At 34.5% G+C, this 22,668-nt stretch overlaps 1 long non-coding RNA gene across 1 annotated transcript in view; it reads right to left on the bottom strand.

Annotated features, from left to right (window-relative positions):
• The window catches only part of LOC143651707 (uncharacterized), a 28,465-nt gene extending 6,374 nt beyond the window's left edge, over positions 1–22,091 (bottom strand). Inside the window, exon 1 of the long non-coding RNA XR_013160162.1 lies at positions 21,885–22,091. This is a non-coding gene — a long non-coding RNA (uncharacterized LOC143651707). The remainder of the gene's footprint in view (positions 1–21,884) is intronic.
• Positions 22,092–22,668: the final 577 nt, after the last annotated feature.

Genomic DNA, 22,668 nt, shown 5'->3' with positions numbered 1-22,668 from the left:
TATTTAGAAAATTGTAGTGGGGCTTAAATGAGATTGAGAACATGTAGGATGTGTACAGTACTTGGATTTTATTAATCATTACATTTTATTTCTCCTTCTTTATCTATTACCTTTGTAAATTATATTTAATTATCAAAATAGCAGCAATTAAAATATTCTTACTTGATGTGTTATGTACACCTGTCCTGTATCTTAAAATACCCAATTTAAGATCTCATTTTTCAGGTCCCATCCTTGAACCTTGAAAGTGCGTGTTTGTGTGTGTGTGTACATACATACAACATATTTACATTGTTTCTTACTAAGGGAAATTTCTCTTTTTCAGGCATGTAATATAGGTGTGTTCATAGACAACTACAAAATGCAGATTAGATCCACAATTGTTGTTTTTATAATATCATAGGTTTTGACAATTAAATAACCTTCAAGTAATATTATTGATGGGCCATAAAATCATATTACAATTCTAGTCAATATATATTAATATGGAGCAGGAATTGCTACTTAAAATGAAAACACTTCCTATATTTCTTGAACACAAGTATTACAGGTTTAACTGAGAGATGATACACATATAAACCATGTGTATTCTAATGTTGTGTTTAGCCCAGATGAAAATCATCAAGTCAATTTTAAATTTGATTTCTATAGTGAAAAATGTAGGTTAAGAAAACAAAAAATATATACCTTGAAAAGATATATGTGCATATACTTTAAAATAGGGTCAATCCTCACTGCAGTAAGTTTTAAAGGATACGTAGTTTCTTGTACTTGCCAACATTTGGTTCTATTGATTTTTGTTTGAAGTGACAACTGGCTAGGGTTTGTTACAGAGATTTTCTTTTGGTTCAGCTTTTCTTCTTGGCCCTCATAATTCTATTATAAATATATATATAGGAAATTGGAAGTCAGATTTTGAATCTTTGAGTGCTAACATAATCTTCTATGGATCACTCTCTCAATTATTTTAATTTAAACACAAACCACTATTTGAAAAGACACAATCTGAAACAAACTCTCTCAATACTAGGTTTTCATGGCTTACATAAATTATTCCATTAAGTTGTGTTTAAAAGTATGAAAAAAGGGGAAAATAAATTTGCCAAAAGATTTTTAAATTTATCTTAGGAAATGATCTCAGAATTACAAATAATAAATGTATAATTAGTTTGGGATGCTGAAAAAAGTCTTTTAAAGATCACTTAAAAAGCAAAATTGTTAAGTTGTAGAGATTAAGCATATACAGTCAGGAGAAATAAACTGTTTTACTATTTTGCAAACTAGTACTAAAGTATTGGGATAAAATACAGAATGAGAGATCATGCAGTTTGGAAAAGCACTGGGTCTCAGCATCAGTATAACATCCCAACCTGCGCCTACACCTACCCTGAAACAAATCACCACCCTGAGTGTCCCACCCCCTACCCTGCTCCCTGCTGTACTATCATCCCACATGCACAAGGCCTTAGACTACTGAAAGAAATCAATGCCCAAAGTAAATCAATCGAGATACTTACATGCCATGAAGACAGCAGAAAATCAATAAGCATATCACAATGCAGAGAGATACAGGCCTGCCTAATGACCAAATTAAAATACTAGAGGAAACACAGATGTTGGAACAACCAATCAGAGATGTTCATACAACTTTTTTTAATAAAATAAATGGGATGGCAAATGACATAAAGAAGATCAAGATGACAGTACAAGAGCACAAAGAGGAATTTGAAAGAATAAATAGAAAAATAGCAGATATCACAGAGATTATAGACTCTGCTGACCAAATAAAAACATACTATAGGCACACAACACCAGATTTGAAGAGACAGAAGAAAGAATAGGTGATATAGAGGACAAGATAACTGACTTTGAAGACTCAAAACAACAAATGGCAAAAACGATGGAAAATTTTGAAATGATAGACAAAACAAAGTGCACAATTATAAGAATCATTGGTGTCCCAGAAGGAGTAGAGATGAGTAAAGGGCTAGGAAGAGTAGTTGAAGATATAATGGGGGAAAACTTCCCAACCCTCAGAAAGGACATAAATATACACAAGTCAAAGAAGCCAAATGAACTCCAAACAGAAAACTCCAAATAGGCCTTCCCCAAGACACGTACTAATCAGTCTGTCAAATGTTGAAGAGAAGCAGAAAGTCATGAAAGTGGCAAGAGAAAACAATCTACTATATACAAGGGAAACCAAATAAGACTGAGTTCAGACTAATCAACTAGCACCCTGAAGGTGAGAAGGCAGGGGTATGATATATTCAAGATACTTAAAGAGAAAGGACTTCCAACCAAGAATTCTGTTTCCAGCCAAATTGTTCTTCAAAACTGAGGAAGAGATTAAAGTTTTCACAGACAAAGAAGCCCTGAAAGAATTTGTCAACAAGAGACTGGCCTTACAAGATACACTAAAAGGAGTTCTGCTGGCTGAAAAAAAATACAGGAGAGGGAGGTCAGGAGGAGGGCACAAAATTGAACAGTAGTACTAAGGGTAATTTGAAAAATACAAAGAGAAAGAGGGAAAAGAATATATAGATCTGAAAAAATTAAAAAGATAAGGTGGTGGATTCAAGAAACACCTTTTCAGTAATAACTTTGAAGATTAATGGACTAAATTTACCAATTAAAAGATAAAGATTGATAGAATGGATTAAGAAACAATCCAGCTATATATAAGAGATTCAGCTTAGATACAAGGATACAAATAGATTGAAAGTGAAAGAATGGAAAAAGATTTTCCATGCAAGGTGTAACCAAAAGAAAGCAAGAGTAGCTATACCAGTATTGGACAAAATAAACTTTAAATGTAAAGACAGCATAACAGAAAAAGAAGGACACTATATACTAATTAAAGGGTCAATTCACCAAGAAGATATAACAATCATAAATGTTTATGCTCCCAATCAAGGAGCTCCAAAGTACATGAGACAGACATTGGCAAAACTGAAGGGAGTGACAGATGTTTCAACAATAATAGTAGGAGACTTCAATATACCACTCTCCTCAATAGACAGAACAACCAGACAGAAGATCAATAAGGAAATAAAGAAGTTAAATAACTTGATAAGTGAGTTAGACCCAATAGAAATATATAGGTCATGGCACTCCAAAGCACAAGGCTTTACATTCTTCTATAGTGCTCATGAAACATTCTCCAGGATAGATCATATGCTGGGGCACACAACAAGTCTTTATAAATTTAAAAACATTGAAATTATTCAAAGCACTTTCTCTGATCACAATGGGATGAAGCTAGGTCTCAATAACCACCAAAGAATGAGAATATTCACAAATATATGAAGATTAAATAACACACTCTAATACAACCAGTGGGCCAAAGGAGAAATTGCTAGAGAAATCAGTAGCTATCTGGAAATGAATGAAAATGAGAATACAACATATCAGAACTTATGGGATGCAGGAAAAGCTGCACTAAGAGGGAAATTTATTGCCTTAAATGACTATATTAAAAAACAAGAAAGAGCAAAAATCGAGGACTTAGCAGCACACCTGGAGGAACTTGAGAAAGAACAGCAAACTAACTCCAAAGCAAATAGAAGCAGAGAACTAACAAAGATTAAAGCAGTGAAAAAAAAAAATAGAAAGAATCAATAAAACCAAAAGTTGGTTCTTTGAGAAAATAAATAAAATTGATGGGTCACTAGCAAGACTGACAAAGGAAAAAAGTGAGAGGATGCAAATAAACCAAATCAGAAATGAGAAGGGGTGTGTTACCACAGACACTGAAAAAATAAAAAGACATAAGAGGATACTATGAACAACTATACACCAACAAACTAGACAACTTATATGAAATGGACAGATTCCTGGAAACACACAAACAAGCTACACTGACTCAGGAAGAAATAGAAGATCTCAACAAACCAGCTATAAGTAAAGAGATTCAATCAGTCATCAAAAATCTTCCTACAAAGAAAAGCCCAGGACTAGATTGCTCCACAGGGGAATTTTATCAAACATTCTGAAAAGAACTAACACCAATTATGCTCAAACTTTTCCAAAAACTTGAGGAAAAAAGGAACTCTACCTAACTAATTTTATGAAGCTAATATTATATATATATATATTTGGTGCATGGTACAGGAATCAAAGCCAGACCTACTGCATGGAAGGTGGGCATTCTAACCACTAAACTACCATGCACACTGAAGCTAATATCATTTTAATATCAAAACTAGGTAAAAATCCTATAAGAAAGGAAAACTGCAGCCAAAACTCTCTAATGAACATAGATACAAAAATTCTCAAATATTAGCAAATTGAATGCAATAACACATTAAAAAAATTATACACCATGACCAAGTAGGGTTTCTACCAGGAATGCAAGGATGGTTCAACAAGAAAATCAAGTAATGTAATACAGTGCATTAACAAATCAAAAGGGAAAATCACATGATCATCTTGATTGATGCTGAAAAAGCATTCAACAAAATTCAGCATCCTTTTCTGATAAAAATACTCCAAAATATAGGAATCAAAGGTAGCTACCACAATATGATAAAGGGAATATATGAAAAACTGAGAGCCAACATCATATTCAATGGAGAGAGAGACTGAAAGCTTTCCCCCTAAGATCAGGAACAAGACAAGGATGCCCACTGTCACTACTATTATACAACATTGTGCTAGAAGTTTTAGCAAGAGAAATAAGACAGGACAAAGAATTAAAAGGCATCCAAACTGGTAAGAAAAGTAAAATTCATTATTTGCAAATGATATAATATTATATTTGGAAGATCCTGAGAAATCTACAGCAAAGTTACTTGAGCTAATAAACAAGTTCAGCACGGTAAAGGGGTATAAAATTAATGTGCAAAGATCAGTAACATTTCTATACACAAGAAATTACCTAGCTGAGGAATCAGTTAAGGAAAAAATTCCATTCAAAATAGCAACTAAAAGAATCAGGTACTTAGGAATGAACTTAACTAGAGACATAAAGGAATTGTGCACAGAAAATTACATAAGATTGCTAAAAGAAATCACAGGAGATCTAAATAGGTGGAAAGACATTCCTGGCTCATGGATAGGAAGGCTAAATATAGCTAAGATGTCAGTTCTCCTCAAACTGATCTAGAGGTTCAACACAGTACCAATCAAAATTCCAACAACCTACTTTGAAGATTTGGAAAAGCTAATTACCAAATTCATCTGAAAGGGAAAGAGACCCTGAATAGCTAAAAGCATCCAAAAACTAAAAGAAGAACAAAGTAGAATGATTAGCACTCCCTGGCTTTAAAACTTATTATAAAGCCACAGTGGTTAAAACAGCATGGCATTGACACAAAGATAGAAGCACTGACCAATGGAATAGAATTGAGAGTGCAGAAATGGAACACCAAATCTATGGTCAACTGATTTTTGACAAGGCCCCCTAGTCATCTGAACTGGGACAAAATAGTCTTTTCAATAATTCAGCATGGAAGAACTGGATATCAACAGCCAAAAGAATGAAAGAGAACCCATATCTTTTACCCTGCACAAAAATTAACTCAAATTGGAGAAATTGGGACACTTATGCACTGCTGATGGGAATGCATAATGGTGCAACCACTATGAAAGACTGCTTGGCAGTTCCTTAGGAAAGTAAACATCGAGTTACCCTATGACTTAGCAATAGCATACATTGTATATAACTGAAGAGCTGAAAGCAACGACACAAACAGACATTTGCACACCAATGTCCATAGCAGTATTATTCACAATTGCCAAAAGATGGAAATAAACCAAATGCCCATCATCAGACAAGCGGATCAACAAAATGTGGTATGTACATATGATGGAATATTATACAGCAGTAGGACAAAATGATGTCCTGGAGCACATAACAAGATGGATGAGCCTTGAGGACATAATGCTGAGTGAAATTAGCCAGACACAAAAGGATAGGTCCTATATAATTCCACTTTTATGACCAGCAAAAAGACAGATACTGTATGATTCCACTTTTATGAACAGCATAAAGGTATAATCATAGACTTATAATACAGAAGATAGGAGATGTAAAGATACACAGATGCTAGAGATGGGTGAACCATTAAACAATGAGGTTGAACTCCAATGTAAGGGAATAGATAGTAGTGAAGGTGGTTCTCTAGTGGGTCTATAAGTAATAAAACCATATTGAAGATGAACAAGATTGAAAGGGGTTGTATAGACTTACGCATCCCACTGATTCACACTAGCAATATGAATTAGTTCTCACAAGGATTAATTCAAAGATATGATTCTTGTTCAAGGAGTACTAAGTCCATGGTACAGGGGGAAAACTGCTATTGTATTCTATGAGCTTTGTTCAAAAGGAAACTATCAGCACTACCACAGCAACAGTAGAGGTAAATAATGAGGGTAAGGACAAGAGTAAAGAGAAGGTTTAGATTTCCTGTTTGGCGAGGGTGTATTTATTGGTTTTCTTTCTCTTGGGAATGATGAAATAATCTAAAATTGAGAATGTTGATGGACTGTGAACTCTGGGTCCTCTGCATGATGCCCGATGAATGCAAGTAGCTGAAGGATGCAATGACAGAGAAATAGATTGGCAAACGATGGTGTATACTTATGAATGAAGGTTGTGCTGCTACAAAAAGGAACAAAGTAAGGCTTGCAATGATGTGCATGAACATGTGGAATATTTGGTGAGACAAAATAAGCCAGAAACAAAAGAACATGAATGATATGGTCATCTTTAGAAAATGCTTATAAGAAAACAGGGGCCTAGATTGCAAGCTTTTAGAGCAGACACATTAAGTCCGGAGTGGTGATTACTGTTTCTGGATTTTGAGAGGCTGTTTTATATATACAATGTGATACTTAGAGGTAAGAACAAAGCTGAATAGCTTTGGGTTAAAGTAATTCAGAACACAGGGGTAAGGAAGACAGTGTGTATATTTTAGAACCACACATACTCTTTGAGACCAATGGGAGAAATGTTTATTTGGTCTGGAACTGAAATTTTCTGTAGTGCATAATCTAATTCAGCCTATCTGCATAACTCATTTGAACAACTGAAACACAGGGAGCACAGAATAAGAAAGAGGTCCTTTAATCTTGTATGGATTATTGTAACGCCTGGAAACATTCTAGAGTTTATCAAACAAATAATCAAAAAGTATTGGCAAAGTCCCCTGAGGGATGGGAGAATGAAGATGAAACTATTAAAACTTGCCATCAGGGAATCCCCTGAAACTGTGTCAAACACCCAAATCAATAGGCCATGCCCTCGATCATGAGGCTTACTCTTGTGAAGTTTATGTAGTAGCAGAGAAGCTTAGACTACCTTTAGGCATGCCTTAGAGTTACTTCTGGAGGACCTTTTTTGTTGCTCAGATGTGGCATCACTCTCTCTAAGCCCAACTTTGCAAGTGAAATCATTGTCCTCACCCTTATGTAAGACTTGACATCCAGAGGTGAAAGTCTCCCTGGTGACATGGGAGATGACTGCCAGGGATGAGTCCAGACTTGGCACTGTGGGATCAACAATTCCATCTTGACCAAAAGGGGGAAAAGAAATGTAACTAATAAAGTATTAGGGGCAGAAGAGTTCAAATAGAGTCGAGAAGCTACTCTGGAGGTTGCTCTTACACAAGCTTCAGGAAGACCTTGCTACCTATCATAACCTGCCAAACCTTAACCAGGACCATTCCAGCCAATCCTAAAGAATACCTAAGGCAATATACAAGATTCCACAAGGGTTCCATGCGGTAGAGTAACTTTCCAGAAACCTACAACCTCCAGATGGATCTCTGGTCCAGATAAGTCCTGAAACCTAGCCCAGCCTCTCCAGAACATCATATAGTTGCATTTCCTTACCCCATATTAGTGACAGCCCCTTCCAATATCAAAAATTTGGAATTGCCATAGCCTAAACACCCCTAAAGAGAGAGATGGAAGGATCAAAGATGATGGTGGAGCTATGTAGAGAAGATAGGATTTAACAAATGAATAGAAGTGTTGAATCATTAAATTGATACCTTTTTTAGTCTCCAGTATCTTAGAACAGCTAGAAGTAAAACCTAAAATTGTAGAATTGTAACCGATGTCTAACTCTGAAATATGTTCTGCAACTAATTGTGGTGCTGTGCTTTGAAATTTATAGTTTTTTTGAATATATGTTATTTTCCACACACAAAGAAGGAAAAAACTTTGATTTTTGATGATAAAAAATATTTAATCCCTCTAACCTCATATTCTGGAGTAGCTAGAAGGAAGATTGTGTGATAGCCCATGGCAAACTCTGGGATCTGTCCTGTAACTACTTGTTGAAGAGTTCTTTGAAAACTACAGCTTTTTTATTTCTCTGCTTTGTATATATGTTATATTATACAATAAAAAATGTTAAAAAACAAAACAAAACAAAAAACAAAGGAGCTGAATGTTCTGGAGCAGCTAGAAGGAAAAAAATCTGAGATGATGGTATGGTAACCCATGACAAACTCTGGAATCTGTCCTGTAACAACTTGTTGAAGAGTGATTTGAAAACTTGCTTTTTTCTTTCTTTGCTTTGTATATGTGTTATATTAATTTTAAAAGTTAAAAAACAAATAAAAAGGAGCTGACATCATGTATGATGGGACTATTGGTTACTGGAGGAAGCTTTTCAGGGATGAAGGTGGTCAAGCCTTCCTCAAGGGTTTATGATGCAATGTTCTCAGAGGCATGGGTGAAGGCTCTGTGCTAGTCTTGTGTGGAAAATTGAAGAAAGTCACCTAAGAAAGTCACTTAAGAGAATCATGTAGAATCCTTACTTAATCATAATGGACCAATAACCTTCAAGAAATTCCTATTGTTTTTATTCTGGACAGGGCTAAGGAAAGCTCTAGAAAAGAGGATCATTATGATCACATTTGGCCATCGGCTCTGCTGATTGCATATATGACTATTTGGGGGGAGGGGTGTCATCAAGTGTCCACGGGTGAGGCAGCTCAGATATACAGACCTAGAAATCCTTGAGTCCAAACCCTTGTAGGGCCCTCAGTTGTATTTAAATATTTATTTAAAAAGAAATCACAAGAAAAGGCAAAAATGCAGGAATTAACTGTTCACTTGGAAGAACTGGAGAAATAACAGCAAACTAATCCCAAAGTAAGCAAAAGGAAAGAAATAATAAAGATCAGAGCAGAAATAAATGAAATTGAAAACATGAAAACAATAGAGAAAATCAATAAGACCAGAAGTTGGTTCTATGAGAAAATCAATAAGATTGATGGGCCCTTATCAAGATTGACAAAAAGAAGAAGAGAGAGGATGCAAATAAATAAGATCAGAAATGGAAGAGGAGACATAACTACTGACCTCACAGAAATAAAGGAGGTAATAACAGGATACTATGAACAACTTTACTCCAATAAATACAACAATTTAGATGAAATGGACGGGTTCCTGGAAAGACATGAACAACCAACTTTGACTCAAGAAGAAATAGATGACCTCAACAAACCAATCACAAGTAAAGAAATTGAATTAGTCATTCAAAAGCTTCCTAAAAAGAAAAGTCCAGGACCAGATGGCTTCACATGTGAATTCTACCAAACATTCCAGAAAGAATTAGTACCAACTCTCCTCAAACTCTTCAAAAAAATCAAAGTGGAGGGAAAACTACCTAATTCATTCTATGAAGCCAACATCACCCTCATACCAAAACCAGGCAAAGATATTACAAAAAAAGAAAACTACAGACCAATCTCTCTAATGAATATAGATGCAAAAATCCTCAATAAAATTCTAGCAAATCATATCCAACAACACATTAAAAGAATTATACATCATGACCAAGTAGGATTCATCCCAGGTATGCAAGGATGGTTCAACATAAGAAAATCAATTAATGTAATACACCATATAACAAATCAAAGCAGAAAAATCACATGATCATCTCAATTGATGCAGAGAAGGCATTTGACAAGATTCAACATCCTTTCCTGTTGAAAACACTTCAAAAGATAAGAATACAAGGGAACTTCCTTAAAATGATAGAGGGAATATATGAATAACCCACAGCTAATATCATCGTCAATGGGGAAAAATTGAAAACTTTCCCCCTAAGATCAGGAACAAGACAAGGATGTCCACTATCACCACTATTATTCAACATTGTGCTGGAGGTTCTAGCCAGAGCAATTAGACAGGAAAAAGAAATACAAGGCATCAAAATTGGAAAGGAAGAAGTAAAACTATCACTGTTTGCAGACGATATGATACTATACATCGAAAACCCGGAAAAATCCACAACAAAACTACTAGAGCTAATAAATGAGTACAGCAAAGTAGCAGGCTACAAGATCAACATTCCAAAATCTGTAGCATTTCTATACACTAGTAATGAACAAGCTGAGGGGGAAATCAAGAAACGAATCCCATTTACAATTGCAACTAAAAGAATAAAATACCTAGGAATAAATTTAACTAAAGAGACAAAAAATCTATACAAAGAAAACTACAAAAAACTGCTAAAAGAAATCACAGAAGACCTAAATAGATGGAAGGGCATACCGTGTTCATGGATTGGAAGACTAAATATAGTTAAGATGTCAATCCTACCTAAATTGATTTACAGATTCAATGCAATACCAATCAAAATCCCAACAACTTATTTTTCAGAAATAGAAAAACCAATAAGCAAATTTATCTGGAAGGGCAGGGTGCCCCGAATTGCTAAAAACATCTTGAGGAAAGAAAACGAAGCTGGGGGTCTCACACTGCCTGACTTTAAGGCATATTATGAAGCCACGGTGGTCAAAACATCATGGTATTGGCATAAAGATAGATATATCGACCAATGGAATCGAATAGAGTGCTCAGATATAGACCCTCTCATCTATGGACATTTGATCTTCGATAAGGCAGTCAAGCCAACTCACCTGGGACAGAACAGTCTCTTCAATAAATGGTGCCTAGAGAACTGGATATCCATATGCAAAAGAATGAAAGAAGACCCATGTCTCACATCCTGTACAAAAGTTAACTCAAAATGGATCAAAGATCTAAACATTAGGTCTAAGACCATAAAACAGTTAGAGGACAATGTTGGGAGATATCTTATGGATCTTACAACTGGAGGCGGTTTTATGGACCTTAAACCTAAAGCAAGAACACTGAAGAAGGAAATAAATAAATGGGAGCTCCTCAGAATTAAACACTTTTGTGCATCAAAGAACTTCATCAAGAAACTAGAAAGACAGCCTACACAATGGGAGACAATATTTGGAAATGACATATCAGATAAAGGTCTAGTATCCAGAATTTATAAAGAGATTGTTCAACTCAACAACAAAAAACCAGCCAACCCAATTACAAAATGGGAAAAAGACTTGAACAGACACCTATCAGAAGAGGAAATACAAATGGCCAAAAGGCACATGAAGAGATGCTCAATGTCCCTGGCCATTAGAGAAATGCAAATTGAAACCACAATGAGATATCATCTCACACCCACCAGAATGGCCACTATCAACAAAACAGAAAATGACAAGTGCTGGAGAGGATGCAGAGAAAGAGGCACACTTATCCACTGTTGGTGGGAATGTCAAATGGTGCAACCACTGTGGAAGGCAGTTTGGCGGTTCCTCAAAAAGCTGAATATAGAATTGCCATACGACCCAGCAATACCATTGCTGGGAATCTACTCAAAGGACTTAAGGGCAATGACACAAACGGACATTTGCACACCAATGTTTATAGCAGCATTATTTACAATTGCAAAGAGATGGAAACAGCCAAAATCTCCATCAACAGACGAGTGGCTAAACAAACTGTGGTATATACATACGATGGAATATTATGCAGCTTTAAGACAGAATAAACTTATGAAGCATGTAATAACATGGATGGACCTAGAGAACATTATGCTGAGTGAGTCTAGCCAAAAACTAAAGGACAAATACTGTATGGTCCCACTGATGTGAACGGACATTCGAGAATAAATTTGGAATATGTCATTGGTAACAGAATCCAGCAGGAGGTAGAAACAGGGTAAGATGATGGGCAATTGGAGCTGAAGGGATACAGGCTGTGCAACAGGACTAGATACAAAAACTGAAAAATGGACAGCACAATAATACCTAATTGTAAAGTAATCATGTTAAAACACTGAATGAAGCTGCATCTGAGCTATAGGTTTTTGTTTTGTTTTGTTTTGTTTTTACTATTATTACTTTTATTTTTTTCTCTATATTAACATTCTATATCTTTTTTGGTTGTGTTGCTAGTTCTTCTAAACCGATGCAAATGTACTAAGAAACGATGATCATGCATCTATGTGATGATGTTAAGAATTACTGATTGCATATGTAGAATGATATGATTTCTAAATGTTGGGTTAATTTCATTTTTTCCATTAATTAAAAAAAAAAAAGAGAAGGGGTAATTGGAGCTGAAGGGATACAGACTGTGCAACAGGACTGGATATAAAAACTCAGAAATGGACAGCACAATACTACGTAATTGTAATGCAGTTATGTTAAAACATTGAATGAAGCTGCATGTGAGGTATAGGTTTTTTTTTCTCTATTATTGTTTTAATTCTTATTCTGTTGTCTTTTTATTTCTTTTTCTAAATCGATGCAAATGTACTAAGAAATGATGAATATGCAACTATATGATGATATTAAGAATTACTGATTGTACATGTAGAATGGAATGATTTCTAAATGTTTTGTTAATTTTTTTAATTAATAATAAAAAAAAAAAGAAATCACATCTCCTATTTGTACCTAAGCATTATATCCTTTTGTACAGCTGGATATTTGCAATTATGTTTTATGTTGGGCATTGTGCTGCAAAATAATAAATCAGCAAGACACTAAAAATCTGTATCAGATGATTCAAAAAGTGACTCAAGTATTACAAACATGCTAATATTGAAGATGCTTATTGATTGTAAACAAAAGTATTCCTTAAAGTAGAGCCTAGAGAAGAATATTTCCAATCATATATTATTTTATGTAGTATAAATTCTTCATTATATTTGTGAAAATGGGATCATTAAATACTATAAGGGGACACATGGCTATTTATCTACATCTCCAAAAGTTTACATACCCCAAATGGCCAAAATCTTGCTTTTACATCTTCTTATTGGAAAAGTGACATCATATTGAGGCAGACATGGTAGTCTGGTGAATTAAATGACTTTTAGCTGATTATTTGCCTGCTGAGAAATGTATGTTGACCAAGAGGACTTGTTTTTGTTTTTACACCATAGACATAAAGTTCTTGAACTTTAAGGAAATTATATCTGGTATGCTTTGAATGAAAAAGCAAATTAAGTAATCCTGCCCTAAATAGACTATAGAAATCTAATTCAATTCAGTTAAATCTCCACAAATTGAATTTCATTAAAGTTATCGTGTCTTCTTCCTTCAGATACAGGAGTATATATATGTCATGGTCACTAAATAGATAAAGGATGGAGATACAGAAATATATCCTTTCCTTTGCTTTTTCACTCCCCTTTTCTTCCTGCTCTCTAAATCCTTCAAGGCCCAGTACACGTTTCACTTTTGCCAGGAAGTCCAAATCAAGTCTTTGCTCAGTTTCTACATATATCACCTCTGTTTCTCAAAGCACCCTTACCTAAGAAGACATTTATTTCTAGATCAATTTACCAAAGACATATCAGTAATTCACCCGAAGTTACATAGCTCTCAAGGGCAGTGACCACACTCATGTCCAATACCTCCAAACCTTAATCCATTGCCTTCATGGTGTGGCTTTTCTTGTCTTTCCACTTCCTCGGAGTACCTACAGCCTTTATAACAGATTGTGAAATTGGAAAGTATGTCATGCTGGTTGTTTCAGCCCTGCTTGCTTTACCTATACTGACTCCCTGGGAAACCAGCAGTTTAACACACTGGGAGCAAAGGACTTAACAGCAGGTCAAAATTCCTGGATTTGAAGCCTAGCTTTACCACATTCAAGCTCCATGATCCTCAGCAAGTTATTTCATCTCATTGCACCTCAATGTCCTCATCTGTAAAATGGGCATAATAATACCTGGTCATGTCAGCTTGAGGATTTTATGAGGTATTCCATGTCAGGTAAAGGGAGCAGGGCCTGGCATACAGCAAGTGCTTAAGCATTGTTAGCTATTCTTCTGTACTTCTGCTAGTCCCTCAAGCACTAGGCAGGCCATAAGCATCATTTGCATACCTCTTATTTATTCAAGAATTTTAAACATAGCCTTGAATATTTGATTTGATTTAAATGCTGCTTTTGTGTTGAGTCACAGTAAAATTTGACCTGAAAATTTCTCCTCTGTCTCCTCAAGAGCTATTAATCAGGACTTCCTGATTAATAGCTCTTGAGGAGACAGAGGAGAAATTCTTTTGAATAATTTCAAAATTCTTAAGAGAAAATCAATTTGGCTTCTAGCCACATTCCTTTAGATGCACCTGTTTTAGATCTGCAATTCAAACTGTATATATTTCAAAATTGTAGAAATGGGAGAGATACAAAATCCTGGTCTGGATTTTAAATACATCATTCAATAATATCCATAGATCTCCGTATAGATTTAATCATAGGTGATATGTACAATATAAATATGTAGACTATAAAGCTATAGAAATTAATATATGAGAAAAATCAATCTTTCATAAATGAAGCATACCCCTAGAACTTCACTTACTATAGGTTATGAATATTTCTATAGAAGGAGAATTCATATGTAAAACATCAATCGAGATGAGAGCTGGAAGAATAAAGTCACTAAACAATCTGAACAATATTTTTACAAACTTTGAAATAAAAATTTAACTATAAGACATAATATAAAGTTATTATCCATTAGAATTCACACTGAGAAAGTAAGTAATATAGGTATGGTACATTTCATTTGTCTTTGTCATACCTGTTCAATAGGACACTTTCATGGTTTCCCCTTCCTGGAATTTCAGAGATTTTATATAGTAAAAATCTTCTGCTTTTACAATTTGTAATCATTGGCACGGACCTTATTAGGTCCCATTGTGTAACCAGAAATCTACAGTACCTTGAAAACTTAGCAACAACAGATCTGCTCATGTTAACTTCATGACGAAAACCATTGCCAAATTGTCAATGCTTCCCACTTAGCTTAATCCATTCCCCCCTGGGCATGAGGAAGAACTCTAAGAAATAAACAGTTCTAGACTCTTCCATTGGTTTTAGCCTTAAAATTCTACCAGTTGTCAAATCTTGACAATTCCAGCTCCTAAACATCTTTTGACTCATTCTTTCTGTTCAAAACTTGTCTCCACCCCTGAGTTTGCAAAATAACTGCAGTTTTCTGCTTTTGGTTTTAAGCTTTGTCATATGCAAACTAAATATTGCTGCCAAAAAAATAAATCCCAAATTTTTATAAGATTTTTAATACAAATATAAAGTAAACACACACGCACACACAATGTCTGGCATATAAGAAGATCCCATTTTAAGATAGCACAATATTGTTCTCTTCTTCTAAAATTCCTTTCCTAAATGGTGACAATGGCCCTTCATTGTCTTCAAAATGAAAATCCTTTCACTGATTAATTAGTTGGTTGAATTTACTGCAAGTAATAGAACAGTCTTTTAATAAGAACATTTAAATCTCATATAAGTCAGAGATAGAGTGGCTTCTGGGCCTTTCCAGCTCAACTTCTCAGGTTTTCTTGGCTCTGCCTTCATCCTTGTATCAATTAGCTAATTATTCTCAAACCAGCTTCTTTCTTGGCTGTAACAGAGCACCCAGCAGTAACTGGGGGATGTGCTTCCCACCACACATCTAATAGGAGATGTTGCTTCTCTTTTCCAAGGGGTCAGAGAGAGTTTCTCATTAATTTCAACTTGCTTAGACCCACCTACTCCTGAGCCAATCATTAGAGAAGAAATGAAAATACTGTGCTAGCTTTATCAATAACTGCAGCATGATTTTCTAGAACAGAAAGCCAATATTGGAGAGTTAATTACAATATTTTTTGCATTTAGCATACATAATTTTGTATGTTAATAGCTCCAGAATTGCCCATACATACCCTACATGCTAATTCATTTTGTTTTCCTAAATGTGTCATATTCTTCCTAGCCTTCGGCCATTTCTTTTTCTTTTGCCAAAAATGCCCTTAACCATGTTTTCATTTGACTAATCCTTCAGTTTTCTTTAAAGCTTAAGTTAAGCATTGCCTTTTGTAGGTATGTTTCCCCGATTCTTCCAGGTTGAGTTAAGAACACCATATAGCACCATGTTTACTTCCAGCACAGTGTTTCTCAACCTCCTATATATTAGTACCACTTGGAAGACCATTTCAAAACACTGAGGTCATGAAACCATTCCTAAATATTCTGATTCAATTGGGTTGAGATAGAGCCTGGACACGGAATTTTTTTTTTTTAATTCTCAGATGATTCTAATATGAAGCCAGGATTGAGTACCCTGCTTTAGCATATTACTTGCCACAGCCAATTATTACCACATATTTTTTTTATCTTTCTTCTCTATTAGGCTATGAGTTTTTGAGGATAGGACTGTTTTTCACCTTTTTCGCTTATGCCCCTAGATGAATGCATGATACAAAGTTGGTGCTCAAAAGTTAGTTGATGATAAAAGACTGCATTTCAAAAGATGGCTATTTCAATCCAATTTAACATTATATTTCAAGTGCCTACTGTGTGCTGGATTCTGTACCAGGAGTTGATGTACAAAAGTGGATAATACAGTGTCTGACTTTAGAGGCATGATTATTCAACGAGGTGTCCACAAATGAGTAATTAGAATCACACTGTTAACAGAATCAGACCATTACATTTTAAACTACTTTTCTAGAACCTCTAGCATTCTCAATATAAGAGAGCAAGTGATTCTTTCTCTAGGTAATATTCCATTCTCTTAAGAAAGCAAATGCATAATATTTTAGAATAATATCTTACAAGTACACATTTGAATACATAAAGTCCAACTATAAATAGTTCCCTTTTTCTTATTCAAATATTTAACATTTAAAAAATTTATTATTATTATTTGAACTCCAGGAGAAAAACACTGAAAACAAATCTAAAGAGTTGTACATTGGTTCAATATCCAAGGAAAAGCAGGTGTTCACCAAAGAGAATGAGAAAATTAAAAGCAGCCTAACTGCAGAAAGTCCCTTTGAGCCAAAAGTTTAAATTTTTTAATGGTTTTACAATCTTCTCAAGTTTTTTTCATTAGAAAAAAAAAAGGCTTGACATTGAACACATACCAAGTCAGTAGCACAACTATGTTATAATGTCTGATTGGCCATTGAAAAAAATAGTTTAAAACTCAATCCATGTGATGGAAATGCCACTTAGAAAAAGACCATTCATATTACAGTACTACAGGAAAATTGTGGTTATAATAGTTCTCATTACATGCAGCAGCAGAAGGATTTTTATTTTTTTGGGGGGTTGTTTATAATTTTTATTCTTATTTTAATTTTTTTTGAATAATGAAAATGTTCAAAAATTTATTGTGGTGACAAATGCACAACTATCTGACGATACTGTGAACCACTGATTGCATACTTTGGATGATTATATGGTATGTGAATATATATCAATATAATTCCATTAAAATATGAGGGAATCCAAGAATATGATCTTTATCACTGGGATTCAATATTTTATTATTGGGAATTTTTATGAATAGGATGTACACTAATATTTTTTTATTAGATCCAGTCTAGGATCATGAATTGCACTAACTGTCATTATCTTTTTTTATTATTATTATTTTTTTATTAATTAAAAAAATTAACTAACACAACATTTAGAAATCATTCCATTCTACATATACAATCAGTAATTCTTAATATCATCACATAGATGCATATTCATCATTTCTTAGTACATTTGCATCGATTTAGAAAAAGAAATAGAAAGACAACAGAAAAAGAAATAAAATGATAATAGAGAGAAAAAAATTCAAAAAATTAAAAATTAAAAAATAAAAAAAAAACTATACCTCAGATGCAGCCTCATTCAGTGTTTTAACATAATTACATTACAATTAGGTAGTATTGTGCTGTCCATTTCTGAGTTTTTGTATCCAGTCTTGTTGCACAGTCTGTATCCCTTCAGCTCCAATTACCCATTATCTTACCCTATTTCTATCTCCTGATGGTCTCTGTTACCAATGACATATTCCAAGTTTATTCTCTAATGTCGGTTCACATCAGTGGGACCATACAGTATTTGTCCTTTAGTTTTTGGCTAGTCTCACTCAGCATAATGTTCGCTAGGTCCATCCATGTTATTACATGCTTCATAAGTTTATTCTGTCTTAAAGCTGCATAATATTCCATCGTATGTATATACCACAGTTTGTTTAGCCACTCGTCTGTTGATGGACATTTTGGCTGTTTCCATCTCTTTGCAATTGTAAATAATGCTGCTATAAACATTGGTGTGCAAATGTCCGTTTGTGTCTTTGCCCTTAAGTCTTTTGAGTAGATACCTAGCAATGGTATTGCTGGGTCGTATGGCAATTCTATATTCAGCTTTTTGAGGAACTGCCAAACTGCCTTCCACAGTGGTTGCACCCTTTGACATTCCCACCAACAGTGGATAAGTGTGCCTCTTTCTCCACATCCTCTCCAGCACTTCTCATTTTCTGTTTTGTTGAAAATGGCCATTCTGGTGGGTGTGAGATGATATCTCATTGTGGTTTTGATTTGCATTTCTCTAATGGCCAGGGACATTGAGCATCTCTTCATGTGCCTTTTGGCCATTTGTATTTCCTCTAGCAGAAGGATTTTTAAAGAATTACAAATAGAATGATTCCTAGAATATCATATTTCGAGTTTTATTGATAAAAAATTTTACCATCATAAAATTCACTATTGGTAACAAAAAAAATTGCATTGTTTTCAACTTTACTGGGTTAAAGAACTTTCATATGTTAAATGAAGACTTTTGGTTTTATTTATGGTAGCCTTTGGGAATGTCCATTTATTAATTTAACTAAAACATATTGAACACTTTCTATATTATTTCTCACAGTAGGAAAGAATGTGTCTAGTCATCTGCCCAATTCATATTTATATTTGTCTTAAGGAGTTTTTGTTCTATTTTGCAAGTCTATGAGTGGATATTAGTGGTTACAGATAATATACTTGAAACAGAACTGGTTGCTTCAATTTCAAAGACTATGTATCATATAACAGAAAAAAAATTAAAACAAAGTAATCAAAATAAATCAAATGGAAAACTTTTTAAATTAAAAAATTGCTATGGAAAACCTTTACGTAAATTAAAAGGGAGTTCAACCACATTTAGAAATCAGACTTGATTCATATCTCTAAGTAACAAATCCATTATAAAGCCTGTAAACTTTCAACTTTAAAATCTGTGCTAAATTCGATTGCCTAGTTTTTTAGCTCAATTCTAAATGCTTAATTTTTAGATCTATTTTTACCCCTGTTTTCTTATATGCTTATAGACATTATCATTGTTGAGTAGCAGTTTGAGGAATGAAAAATGCAGGGATGAGCAAAGAAAGCAATATATAAATCAAACAGAATTTCCTCTATCTTGGTTATGAGCTCTAAAAAAAAAATGATGTAGCAGAAAATAATTTTATAGCTAAATAAAGCCTTCAGGTAATATGTGAATTTCCAAGGTCTCTTTTATAGCTTTGCTCTAATGGTGCTAAAAATCCAGAAGTAGTCAAACTGTCCAAAATTCATTCACATTCTCATCTATAAACTGAAGTTAAGCTTAATTATCTACTTTAATAATTATTTTTATTGATCACTAGTAAAAATTCCTTTGAAGTATTGACAAGGCTTTGGGGACATAATAGTTTTAAAGTTATGTCTATAAAGGACCTGGAGACCTGGGGAAAAGGGTGCCTTATGAATGCATTAATTTTTAAAATATAATTCAATTAACTCAATTACTTAAAAGGAAACAATACTAAGACTTTAAGGTTTGTTTTTGTTTGTTTGTTTCACCTGACTTTTCGAGATAAGAAACCTTTGAAAACTGCATTACATTTATTTGAGAAATACATTAAAATTGTATCAAAACAATAGCTGTCAAGGTCAAATAGTCAAGAATTAATTATGTATCTATGAACAAAGTTATACTTTATAAAGATAACATAGTGCATTTGTAGAGACCAGTAGAAAATACTTTGAAAACATTCCTTCTAATATTTTAAATTGTATTTTACTGAATTCCATTGACTAGTGATTTCACTATTACTTATTAGAAAAATTCACACCTAAATCTAGATTTAAAAATTATTGTCTATAGGGTGGACCACGGTGGCTCAGCAGGCAGAGGTTTTGCCCGCCATGCCAGAGACCTGGGTTTGATTCCTGGCGCCTGCCCATCCAAAAACAAACAAGCAAAAAATTACTGTCTGCAAATAAGGATGTAATAATACCTATAAAGGAACCCAGGTCATTTATTTTCATGAAATAATGAGAAAAAGAAGAGCAAGGAAAATAAATATCTAACATGTTCAGCTTCTAAATTATAACAATTTACATTTCGATCACTGTATACCCAATTCAAGCACTACAACTGAAAAGGATTTTCAGTCTAGTGGCTTACTTTAGAAGACAACTAAGCACTTTTTAAAATGAAAATGCACATTTTCCTTAGAAAAGATGCATGACCTGAAGTGTCTTTAAGAATTATTACTTGATATTGTAAGGCATTAAATGCCTTTTCCTCAACAGGTGAGTGATGTCCTTTCCACTGTGAACTCACAGGACAAAAAGTCAAAAGTTGCAGTGTCTATATGTGTGTGTACATGCACATGTGTACATTTACATACTCATTTTTTGTATATAACGAGGAGGTAAATAGAAAACTTTCCAGCACTTTGAGAACTGCATATTTACATCTCTTACTAAATCAAACACAGCAAGATGATGTTAAAAATTGTGAAATGTAATTTAAGAAATGAGGGAAATGGAAATCAATGACAACAAAATTATGTGATACAGAGAAGAGATTTAAGTACATATGCAAACAAGTTGAATCGATCAAGATTTTCTTGAATATAGCTCCCCATATGCATTACTTGAATAACTTATTCTTTTTAGAGAAAGGGAGATTTATAAGAAATATTTTTCTGTCCTACATATATTATTAAAATAAGCAGATTTACCTTTTCTCTTTCCTCTCAACCTCTGATCCATTTTATATGTTTCCTAATCACCTACTGATTTCATGTGGGTATGCACTGGTTTTGGCTAGACAGATAATACACAGATTTATTCCTACAGAAACAATCTCTGATAAAATCATAGAACACCTGCTTGAAAAATAGCCAAAAGTTAACTGCATGCTTTCCACTGGCCAGAAATAACTCAGAGCAAATGAATCCACAAACCAGTAAATGGAATATTATAACTCTCTGAGGAAAGCCATTGTACTATGAGAGAAATTTGAAGTAGTGAATCATCCTCTGGAGGTTTATATATACTGTGCTATGTATAATATAAAGTATAGTTAAGACTAGACTATTAATCTATGAAAAATTTCCATTTTAAGTCAGGTAATGTTAGCTGAATAATCCTTTCAATTACATGATCATAGTAATTATTGATTCAAAGGGATTTGTGTTTGAATGACATCATCAACATGGTGAAGTAAGACACCTCCTGAAAGTCCTCCTCAAAGAGTTAGTGAAGAAAAAGACAAATCCCACTTGCCTAGAACTCTGTAGGATGGTAGAGACTAGAAACGATTCCACAACTGCTGAATAGAAGAAACAGAAAAAACTATCAGGTAGAAAAATTCTGTCCTGGACAACCAGACTGTTCCCATCCCTCTCACTCTTCACTTAGCCCCATGCAGCTGGGAGTTGCACAGAGGCTCCTGCCTGAGTCCCTCCTACCACAGACAGAGACTGTAAAGCAACTCACAGCCCCAAGTTGGAACCCACACATATCCAGGCACAGAGGTCTAAGTTTACAGAGACAAGGATGGAATACAAACTGATGAGGAGTTCTGCAATACAAGGGCTCCCAAAGAGTGGGGGAGGGGAGCCCAAACAGAAAAGTTGGCAGAATTGTTATGTCCTCACTCAATTCAGTTTTAGCTGGCTAGACCACCTAAAGACAAAGCAGACTTTTCTGAAATGAGCCGCAGTGCTGGTCTGAAACTGCTATGTACCCTAAAAAGGTCATGTTCTTTTAATTCAATCTTGTGAGGTTAGACCTCACAAAAGGGTAGAATCTTTTGATTAGGTTGTTTCTGTGGAGATGTGACCCCACCTATTCAAGATGGGTCTTAATCAATTTACTGGAGTCCTTTAAGGGAGAGACAGTTTCAGAGAGCACACAGAATCAAAAGAAGCTAAGAGAGAAAGAAAATGCCAACAGAGACTTTTTGTATCAAGGGACCAGCAGACATCAACATCACCATGTGCCTTTTCATGGGACAAAGGAACCCCAGATGCCAGTGGCCTTTCCTCTGAGAAGGTATCCTCTTTTTGGTGCCTCAATTTGGATGTTTTCACAGCCTTAGAATTGTAACTTGTAAGTGAACAATTTCCTTTGTAAAAGCCAATCCATTTCTGGTATATTGCATTCTGACAACTTTATCAAACTGAAATATCCACTTTCCTGGATTGACCTCATCTGGATCACCAGGACAGGACATCTTAATAGTGAAGAAGCCAGAGACAGAGAAGCCTCACAGAAAAAA

The sequence above is a fragment of the Tamandua tetradactyla genome, chromosome 1, assembly GCF_023851605.1.
Source record: "Tamandua tetradactyla isolate mTamTet1 chromosome 1, mTamTet1.pri, whole genome shotgun sequence".
Classification (NCBI taxonomy): Eukaryota; Metazoa; Chordata; class Mammalia; order Pilosa; family Myrmecophagidae; genus Tamandua; species Tamandua tetradactyla.
This window is presented reverse-complemented; position numbering and strand designations above follow the sequence as displayed.